A 12,083-nucleotide genomic window follows, 5' to 3' on the forward strand; every position below is an offset into this window, starting at 1 on the left:
TGTTACCACTAGGGGGAGCTCCCTGCATACTGATTAATGATAAAGTCCAATGGAACCTGTGTCCCCACCATTGATATTCAACATTGTTGTTACTCCTTTCACTGTCTCCGAGCAGCTGTGTTACTAAGTATATACCCGGGTTGTGTGCTTCAAATTTTTTTTAGTTATTGCCTGTACACACAGAAAGGATGGAAGATAAATTTGGGCCAAAGAAGAGTATTAGGGATTATACATAATAGTACAATAGACCACCAGGAGTATAATGTATTATCCAGTATATCACACTAGACCACCAGGAATATAATGTATTATCCAGTATAGCACACTCGACCACCAGGAATAGAATGTATTATCCAGTATAGCACACTAGACCACCAGGAGTATAATGTATTATCCAGTATAGCACACTAGACCACCAGGAGTATAATGTGTTATCCAGTATAGCACACTAGACCACCAGGAATATAATGTATTATCCAGTATAGCACACTAGACCACCAGGAGTATAATGTATTATCCAGTATAGCACACTAGACCACCAGGAGTATAATGTATTATCCAGTATAGCACACTAGACCACCAGGAGTATAATATGTTATCCAGTATAGCACACTAGACCACCAGGAATATAATATGTTATCCAGTATATCACACTAGACCACCAGGAGTATAATGTGTTATCCAGTATAGCACACTAGACCACCAGGAGTATAATGTATAATCCAGTATAGCACACTAGACCACCAGGAGTATAATGTATTATCCAGTATAGCATACTAGACCACCAGGAATATAATATGTTATCCAGTATATCACACTAGACCACCAGGAATATAATGTATTATCCAGTATAGCACACTAGACCACCAGGAGTATAATGTGTTATCCAGTATAGCACACTAGACCACCAGGAAGATAACATGTTATCCAGTATAGCACACTAGACCACCAGGAATATAATGTATTATCCAGTATAGCACACTAGACCACCAGGAATATAATGTATTATCCAGTATAGCACATTAGACCACCAGGAGTATAATGTATTATCCAGTATAGCACACTAGACCACCAGGAGTATAATGTATTATCCAGTATAGCACACTAGACCACCAGGAGTATAATGTATTATCCAGTATAGCACACTAGACCACCAGGAATATAATATGTTATTCAGTATAACACACTAGACCACCAGGAATATAATGTATTATACAGTATAGCACACTAGACCACCAGGAGTATAATGTATAATCCAGTATAGCACACTAGACCACCAGGAATATAATATGTTATCCAGTATAGCACACTAGACCACCAGGAATATAATATGTTATCCAGTATAGCACACTAGACCACCAGGAGTATAATGTATAATCCAGTATAGCACACTAGACCACCAGGAGTATAATGTATAATCCAGTACAGCACACTAGACCACCAGGAGTATAATATGTTATCCAGTATAGCACACTAGACCACCAGGAATATAATGTATTATCCAGTATAGCACACTAGACCACCAGGAGTATAATGTATTATCCAGTATAGCACACTAGACCACCAGGAGTATAATATGTTATCCAGTATAGCACACTAGACCACCAGGAGTATAATGTGTTATCCAGTATAGCACACTAGACCACCAGGAATATAATGTATTATCCAGTATAGCACACTAGACCACCAGGAGTATAATGTATTATCCAGTATAGCACACTAGACCACCAGGAGTATAATGTATTATCCAGTATAGCACACTAGACCACCAGGAGTATAATATGTTATCCAGTATAGCACACTAGACCACCAGGAATATAATATGTTATCCAGTATATCACACTAGACCACCAGGAGTATAATGTGTTATCCAGTATAGCACACTAGACCACCAGGAGTATAATGTATAATCCAGTATAGCACACTAGACCACCAGGAGTATAATGTATTATCCAGTATAGCACACTAGACCACCAGGAATATAATATGTTATCCAGTATATCACACTAGACCACCAGGAATATAATGTATTATCCAGTATAGCACACTAGACCACCAGGAGTATAATGTGTTATCCAGTATAGCACACTAGACCACCAGGAAGATAACATGTTATCCAGTATAGCACACTAGACCACCAGGAATATAATGTATTATCCAGTATAGCACACTAGACCACCAGGAATATAATGTATTATCCAGTATAGCACATTAGACCACCAGGAGTATAATGTATTATCCAGTATAGCACACTAGACCACCAGGAGTATAATGTATTATCCAGTATAGCACACTAGACCACCAGGAGTATAATGTATTATCCAGTATAGCACACTAGACCACCAGGAATATAATATGTTATTCAGTATAACACACTAGACCACCAGGAATATAATGTATTATACAGTATAGCACACTAGACCACCAGGAGTATAATGTATAATCCAGTATAGCACACTAGACCACCAGGAATATAATATGTTATCCAGTATAGCACACTAGACCACCAGGAATATAATATGTTATCCAGTATAGCACACTAGACCACCAGGAGTATAATGTATAATCCAGTATAGCACACTAGACCACCAGGAGTATAATGTATAATCCAGTACAGCACACTAGACCACCAGGAGTATAATATGTTATCCAGTATAGCACACTAGACCACCAGGAATATAATGTATTATCCAGTATAGCACACTAGACCACCAGGAGTATAATGTATTATCCAGTATAGCACACTAGACCACCAGGAGTATAATATGTTATCCAGTATAGCACACTAGACCACCAGGAATATAATGTATTATCCAGTATAGCACACTAGACCACCAGGAATATAATGTATTATCCAGTATAGCACATTAGACCACCAGGAGTATAATGTATTATCCAGTATAGCACACTAGACCACCAGGAATATAATGTATTATCCAGTATAGCACACTAGACCACCAGGAGTATAATGTATTATCCAGTATAGCACACTAGACCACCAGGAATATAATGTATTATCCAGTATAGCACACTAGACCACCAGGAGTATAATGTATTATCTAGTATAGCACACTAGACCACCAGGAATATAATGTATTATCCAGTATAGCACTCTATACCACCAGGAATATAATGTATTATCCAGTATAGCACACTCGACCACCAGGAATAGAATGTATTATCCAGTATAGCACACTAGACCACCAGGAGTATAATGTATTATCCAGTATAGCACACTAGACCACAAGGAGTATAATGTGTTATCCAGTATAGCACACTAGACCACCAGGAATATAATGTATTATCCAGTATAGCACACTAGACCACCAGGAGTATAATGTGTTATCCAGTATAGCACACTAGACCACCAGGAATATAATGTATTATCCAGTATAGCACACTAGACCACCAGGAGTATAATGTATTATCCAGTATAGCACACTAGACCACCAGGAGTATAATGTATTATCCAGTATAGCACACTAGACCACCAGGAGTATAATATGTTATCCAGTATAGCACACTAGACCACCAGGAATATAATATGTTATCCAGTATATCACACTAGACCACCAGGAATATAATGTATTATCCAGTATAGCACACTAGACCACCAGGAATATAATATGTTATCCAGTATATCACACTAGACCACCAGGAATATAATGTATTATCCAGTATAGCACACTAGACCACCAGGAGTATAATGTATTATCCAGTATAGCACACTAGACCACCAGGAGTATAATATGTTATCCAGTATAGCACACTAGACCACCAGGAATATAATGTATTATCCAGTATAGCACACTAGACCACCAGGAATATAATGTATTATCCAGTATAGCACATTAGACCACCAGGAGTATAATGTATTATCCAGTATAGCACACTAGACCACCAGGAATATAATGTATTATCCAGTATAGCACACTAGACCACCAGGAGTATAATGTATTATCCAGTATAGCACACTAGACCACCAGGAATATAATGTATTATCCAGTATAGCACACTAGACCACCAGGAGTATAATGTATTATCTAGTATAGCACACTAGACCACCAGGAATATAATGTATTATCCAGTATAGCACTCTATACCACCAGGAATATAATGTATTATCCAGTATAGCACACTCGACCACCAGGAATAGAATGTATTATCCAGTATAGCACACTAGACCACCAGGAGTATAATGTATTATCCAGTATAGCACACTAGACCACCAGGAGTATAATGTGTTATCCAGTATAGCACACTAGACCACCAGGAATATAATGTATTATCCAGTATAGCACACTAGACCACCAGGAGTATAATGTGTTATCCAGTATAGCACACTAGACCACCAGGATTATAATGTATTATCCAGTATAGCACACTAGACCACCAGGAGTATAATGTATTATCCAGTATAGCACACTAGACCACCAGGAGTATAATGTATTATCCAGTATAGCACACTAGACCACCAGGAGTATAATATGTTATCCAGTATAGCACACTAGACCACCAGGAATATAATATGTTATCCAGTATATCACACTAGACCACCAGGAATATAATGTATTATCCAGTATAGCACACTAGACCACCAGGAGTATAATGTATAATCCAGTATAGCACACTAGACCACCAGGAATATAATATGTTATCCAGTATATCACACTAGACCACCAGGAATATAATGTATTATCCAGTATAGCACACTAGACCACCAGGAGTATAATGTATTATCCAGTATAGCACACTAGACCACCAGGAGTATAATGTGTTATCCAGTATAGCACACTAGACCACCAGGAATATAACATGTTGTCCAGTATAGCACACTAGGCCACCAGGAATATAATGTATTATCCAGTATAGCACACTAGACCACCAGGAGTATAATGTATTATCCAGTATAGCACACTAGACCACCAGGAGTATAATGTATTATCCAGTATAGCACACTAGACCACCAGGAGTATAATGTATTATCCAGTATAGCACACTAGACCACCAGGAGTATAATGTATTATCCAGTATAGCACACTAGACCACCAGGAGTATAATGTATTATCCAGTATAGCACACTAGACCACCAGGAGTATAATGTATTATCCAGTATAGAACACTAGACCACCAGGAGTATAATATGTTATCCAGTATAGCACACTAGACCACCAGGAATATAATATGTTATCCAGTATATCACACTAGACCACCAGGAATATAATGTATTATCCAGTATAGCACACTAGACCACCAGGAGTATAATGTGTTATCCAGTATAGCACACTAGACCACCAGGAATACAATATGTTATCCAGTATAGCACACTAGACCACCAGGAATATAATGTATTATCCAGTATAGCACACTAGACCACCAGGAATATAATGTATTATCCAGTATAGCACACTAGACCACCAGGAGTATAATGTATAATCCAGTATAGCACACTAGACCACCAGGAGTATAATATGCTATCCAGTATAGCACACTAGACCACCAGGAATATAATATGTTATCCAGTATATCACACTAGACCAACAGGAATATAATGTATTATCCAGTATAGCACACTAGACCACCAGGAGTATAATGTGTTATCCAGTATAGCACACTAGACCACCAGGAATATAATATGTTATCCAGTATAGCACACTAGACCACCAGGAATATAATGTATTATCCAGTATAGCACACTAGACCACCAGGAATATAATGTATTATCCAGTATAGCACACTAGACCACCAGGAGTATAATGTATAATCCAGTATAGCACACTAGACCACCAGGAGTATAATATGTTATCCAGTATAGCACACTAGACCACCAGGAGTATAATATGTTATCCAGTATAGCACACTAGACCACCAGGAGTATAATGTATAATCCAGTATAGCACACTAGACCACCAGGAGTATAATATGTTATCCAGTATAGCACACTAGACCACCAGGAATATAATATGTTATTCAGTATAACACACTAGACCACCAGGAATATAATGTATTATACAGTATAGCACACTAGACCACCAGGAGTATAATGTATAATCCAGTATAGCACACTAGACCACCAGGAATATAATATGTTATCCAGTATAGCACACTAGACCACCAGGAATATAATGTATTATCCAGTATAGCACACTAGACCACCAGGAGTATAATGTATAATCCAGTATAGCACACTAGACCACCAGGAATATAATGTATTATCCAGTATAGCACACTAGACCACCAGGAATATAATATGTTATCCAGTATAGCACACTAGACCACCAGGAGTATAATGTATAATCCAGTATAGCACACTAGACCACCAGGAGTATAATGTATTATCCAGTACAGCACACTAGACCACCAGGAGTATAATATGTTATCCAGTATAGCACACTAGACCACCAGGAATATAATGTATTATACAGTATAGAACACTAGACCACCAGGAGTATAATGTATAATCCAGTATAGCACACTAGACCACCAGGAATATAATATGTTATCCAGTATAGCACACTAGACCACCAGGATTATAATGTATTATCCAGTAAAGCACACTAGACCACCAGGAGTATAATGTATAATCCAGTATAGCACACTAGACCACCAGTAATATAATATGTTATCCAGTATAGCACACTAGACCACCAGGAATATAATATGTTATCCAGTATAGCACAGTAGACCACCAGGAGTATAATGTATAATCCAGTATAGCACACTAGACCACCAGGAGTATAATGTATTATCCAGTACAGCACACTAGACCACCAGGAGTATAATATGTTATCCAGTATAGCACTTTAGACCACCAGGAATATAATGTATTATCCAGTATAGCACACTAGACCACCAGGAATATAATGTATTATCCAGTATAGCACACTAGACCACCAGGAGTATAATGTGTTATCCAGTATAGCACACTAGACCACCAGGAATATAATATGTTATCCAGTATAGCACACTAGACCACCAGGAGTATAATGTATTATCCAGTATAGCACACTAGACCACCAGGAGTATAATGTATTATCCAGTATAGCACACTAGACCACCGGGAATATAATGTATTATCCAGTATAGCACACTAGACCACCAGGAATATAATGTATTATCCAGTATAGCACACTAGACCACCAGGAATATAATGTATTATCCAGTATAGCACACTAGACCACCAGGAGTATAATGTATAATCCAGTATAGCACACTAGACCACCAGGAGTATAATATGTTATCCAGTATAGCACACTAGACCACCAGGAGTATAATATGTTATCCAGTATAGCACACTAGACCACCAGGAGTATAATGTATAATCCAGTATAGCACACTAGACCACCAGGAGTATAATATGTTATCCAGTATAGCACACTAGACCACCAAGAATACAATATGTTATTCAGTATAACACACTAGACCACCAGGAATATAATGTATTATACAGTATAGCACACTAGACCACCAGGAGTATAATGTATAATCCAGTATAGCACACTAGACCACCAGGAATATAATATGTTATCCAGTATAGCACACTAGACCACCAGGAATATAATGTATTATCCAGTATAGCACACTAGACCACCAGGAGTATAATGTATAATCCAGTATAGCACACTAGACCACAAGGAATATAATATGTTATCCAGTATAGCACACTAGACCACCAGGAATATAATATGTTATCCAGTATAGCACACTAGACCACCAGGAGTATAATGTATAATCCAGTATAGCACACTAGACCACCAGGAGTATAATGTATTATCCAGTACAGCACACTAGACCACCAGGAGTATAATATGTTATCCAGTATAGCACACTAGACCACCAGGAATATAATGTATTATACAGTATAGCACACTAGACCACCAGGAGTATAATGTATAATCCAGTATAGCACACTAGACCACCAGGAATATAATATGTTATCCAGTATAGCACACTAGACCACCAGGAATATAATATGTTATCCAGTATAGCACACTAGACCACCAGGAGTATAATGTATAATCCAGTATAGCACACTAGACCACCAGGTGTATAATGTATTATCCAGTACAGCACACTAGACCACCAGGAGTATAATATGTTATCCAGTATAGCACACTAGACCACCAGGAATATAATGTATTATCCAGTATAGCACACTAGACCACCAGGAGTATAATGTATTATCCAGTATAGCACACTAGACCACCAGGAGTATAATATGTTATCCAGTATAGCACACTAGACCACCAGGAATATAATGTATTATCCAGTATAGCACACTAGACCACCAGGAGTATAATATGTTATCCAGTATAGCACACTAGACCACCAGGAATATAATGTATTATCCAGTATAGCACACTAGACCACCAGGAATATAATGTATTATCCAGTATAGCACATTAGACCACCAGGAGTATAATGTATTATCCAGTATAGCACACTAGACCACCAGGAATATAATGTATTATCCAGTATAGCACACTAGACCACCAGGAGTATAATGTATTATCCAGAATAGCACACTAGACCACCAGGAATATAATGTATTATCCAGTATAGCACACTAGACCACCAGGAGTATAATGTATTATCCAGAATAGCACACTAGACCACCAGGAGTATAATGTATTATCCAGTATAGCACACTAGACCACCAGGAATATAATGTATTATCCAGTATAGCACATTAGACCACCAGGAGTATAATGTATTATCCAGTATATCACACTAGACCACCAGGAATATAATGTATTATCCAGTATAGCACACTAGACCACCAGGAGTATAATGTATTATCCAGTATAGCACACTAGACCACCAGGAGTATAATGTATTATCCAGTATAGCACACTAGACCACCAGGAATATAATATGTTATCCAGTATATCACACTAGACCACCAGGAATATAATGTATTATCCAGTATAGCACACTAGACCACCAGGAATATAATGTATTATCCAGTATAGCACACTAGACCACCAGGAATATAATGTATTATCCAGTATGCACACTAGACCACCAGGAGTATAATGTATTATCCAGTATAGCACACTAGACCACCAGGAGTATAATGTATTATCCAGTATAGCACACTAGACCACCAGGAATATAATGTATTATCCAGTATAGCACACTAGACCACCAGGAGTATAATGTATTATCCAGTATAGCACACTAGACCACCAGGAGTATAATGTATTATCCAGTATAGCACACTAGACCACCAGGAATATAATATGTTATCCAGTATATCACACTAGACCACCAGGAATATAATGTATTATCCAGTATAGCACACTAGACCACCAGGAATATAATGTATTATCCAGTATAGCACACTAGACCACCAGGAATATAATGTATTATCCAGTATGCACACTAGACCACCAGGAGTATAATGTATTATCCAGTATAGCACACTAGACCACCAGGAGTATAATGTATTATCCAGTATAGCACACTAGACCACCAGGAATATAATGTATTATCCAGTATAGCACATTAGACCACCAGGAGTATAATGTATTATCCAGTATAGCACACTAGACCACCAGGAATATAATGTATTATCCAGTATAGCACATTAGACCACCAGGAGTATAATGTATTATCCAGTATAGCACACTAGACCACCAGGAATATAATGTATTATCCAGTATAGCACACTAGACCACCAGGAGTATAATGTATTATCCAGTATAGCACACTAGACCACCAGGAGTATAATGTATTATCCAGTATAGCACACTAGACCACCAGGAATATAATATGTTATCCAGTATATCACACTAGACCACCAGGAATATAATGTATTATCCAGTATAGCACACTAGACCACCAGGAATATAATGTATTATCCAGTATAGCACACTAGACCACCAGGAATATAATGTATTATCCAGTATCGCACACTAGACCACCAGGAGTATAATGTATTATCCAGTATAGCACACTAGACCACCAGGAGTATAATGTATTATCCAGTATAGCACACTAGACCACCAGGAATATAATGTATTATCCAGTATAGCACACTAGACCACCAGGAGTATAATGTATTATCCAGTATAGCACACTAGACCACCAGGAGTATAATGTATTATCCAGTATAGCACACTAGACCACCAGGAGTATAATGTATTATCCAGTATAGCACACTAGACCACCAGGAGTATAATATGTTATCCACTATAGCACACTAGACCACCAGGAATATAATGTATTATCCAGTATAGCACACTAGACCACCAGGAGTATAATGTGTTATCCAGTATAGCACACTAGACCACCAGGAATATAATGTATTATCCAGTATAGCACACTAGACCACCAGGAGTATAATGTATTATCCAGTATAGCACACTAGACCACTAGGAGTATAATGTGTTATCCAGTATAGCACACTAGACCACCAGGAGTATAATGTATTATCCAGTATAGCACACTAGACCACCAGGAATATAATGTATTATCCAGTATGCACACTAGACCACCAGGAATATAATGTATTATCCAGTATAGCACACTAGACCACCAGGAATATAATGTATTATCCAGTATGCACACTAGACCACCAGGAGTATAATGTATTATCCAGTATAGCACACTAGACCACCAGGAGTATAATGTATTATCCAGTATAGCACACTAGACCACCAGGAATATAATGTATTATCCAGTATGCACACTAGACCACCAGGAGTATAATGTATAATCCAGTATAGCACACTAGACCACTAGGAGTATAATGTATTATCCAGTATAGCACACTAGACCACCTGGAATATAATGTATTATCCAGTATGCACACTAGACCACCAGGAGTATAATGTATAATCCAGTATAGCACACTAGACCACTAGGAGTATAATGTGTTATCCAGTATAGCACACTAGACCACCAGGAGTATAATGTATTATCCAGTATAGCACACTAGACCACCAGGAATATAATGTATTATCCAGTATAGCACACTAGACCACCAGGAGTATAATGTATTATCCAGTATAGCACACTAGACCACCAGGAATATAATGTATTATCCAGTATAACACACTAGACCACCAGGAGTATAATGTATTATCCAGTATAGCACACTAGACCACCAGGAATATAATGCATTATCCAGTATAGCACACTAGACCACCAGGAGTATAATGTATTATCCAGTATAGCACACTAGACCACCAGGAGTATAATGTATTATCCAGTATAGCACACTAGACCACCAGGAGTATAATGTATTATACAGTATAGCACACTAGACCACCAGGAGTATAATGTGTTATCCAGTATAGCACACTAGACCACCAGGAGTATAATGTATTATCCAGTATAGCACACTAGACCACCAGGAGTATAATGTATTATCCAGTATAGCACACTAGACCACCAGGAGTATAATGTATTATCCAGTATAGCACACTAGACCACCAGGAGTATAATGTATTATCCAGTATAGCACACTAGACCACCAGGAGTATAATGTATTATACAGTATAGCACACTAGACCACCAGGAGTATAATGTGTTATCCAGTATAGCACACTAGACCACCAGGAATATAATGTATTATCCAGTATAGCACACTAGACCACCAGGAGTATAATGTATTATCCAGTATAGCACACTAGACCACCAGGAGTATAATGTATTATCCAGTATAGCACACTAGACCACCAGGAGTATAATGTATTATCCAGTATAGCACACTAGACCACCAGGAATATAATGTATTATCCAGTATAACATACTAGACCACCAGGAGTATAATGTATTATCCAGTATAGCACACTAGACCACCAGGAGTATAATGTATTATCCAGTATAGCGCACTAGACCACCAGGAGTATAATGTATTATCCAGTATAGCACACTAGACCACCAGGAGTATAATGTATTATCCAGTATAGCACACTAGACCACCAGGAGTATAATGTATTATACAGTATAGCACACTAGACCACCAGGAGTATAATGTATTATCCAGTATAGCACACTAGACCACCAGGAGTATAATGTATTATCCAGTATAGCGCACTAGACCACCAGGAGTATAATGTATTATCCAGTATAAC

At 37.9% G+C, this 12,083-nt stretch overlaps 1 protein-coding gene across 2 annotated transcripts in view; it reads left to right on the forward strand.

Annotated features, from left to right (window-relative positions):
• The window catches only part of CRACR2A (calcium release activated channel regulator 2A), an 86,850-nt gene that overhangs the window by 45,971 nt on the left and 28,796 nt on the right, over positions 1–12,083 (forward strand). The window lies entirely within an intron of this gene.

This window comes from Engystomops pustulosus, chromosome 4, assembly GCF_040894005.1.
Source record: "Engystomops pustulosus chromosome 4, aEngPut4.maternal, whole genome shotgun sequence".
In the NCBI taxonomy this organism is placed as follows: domain Eukaryota; kingdom Metazoa; phylum Chordata; class Amphibia; order Anura; family Leptodactylidae; genus Engystomops; species Engystomops pustulosus.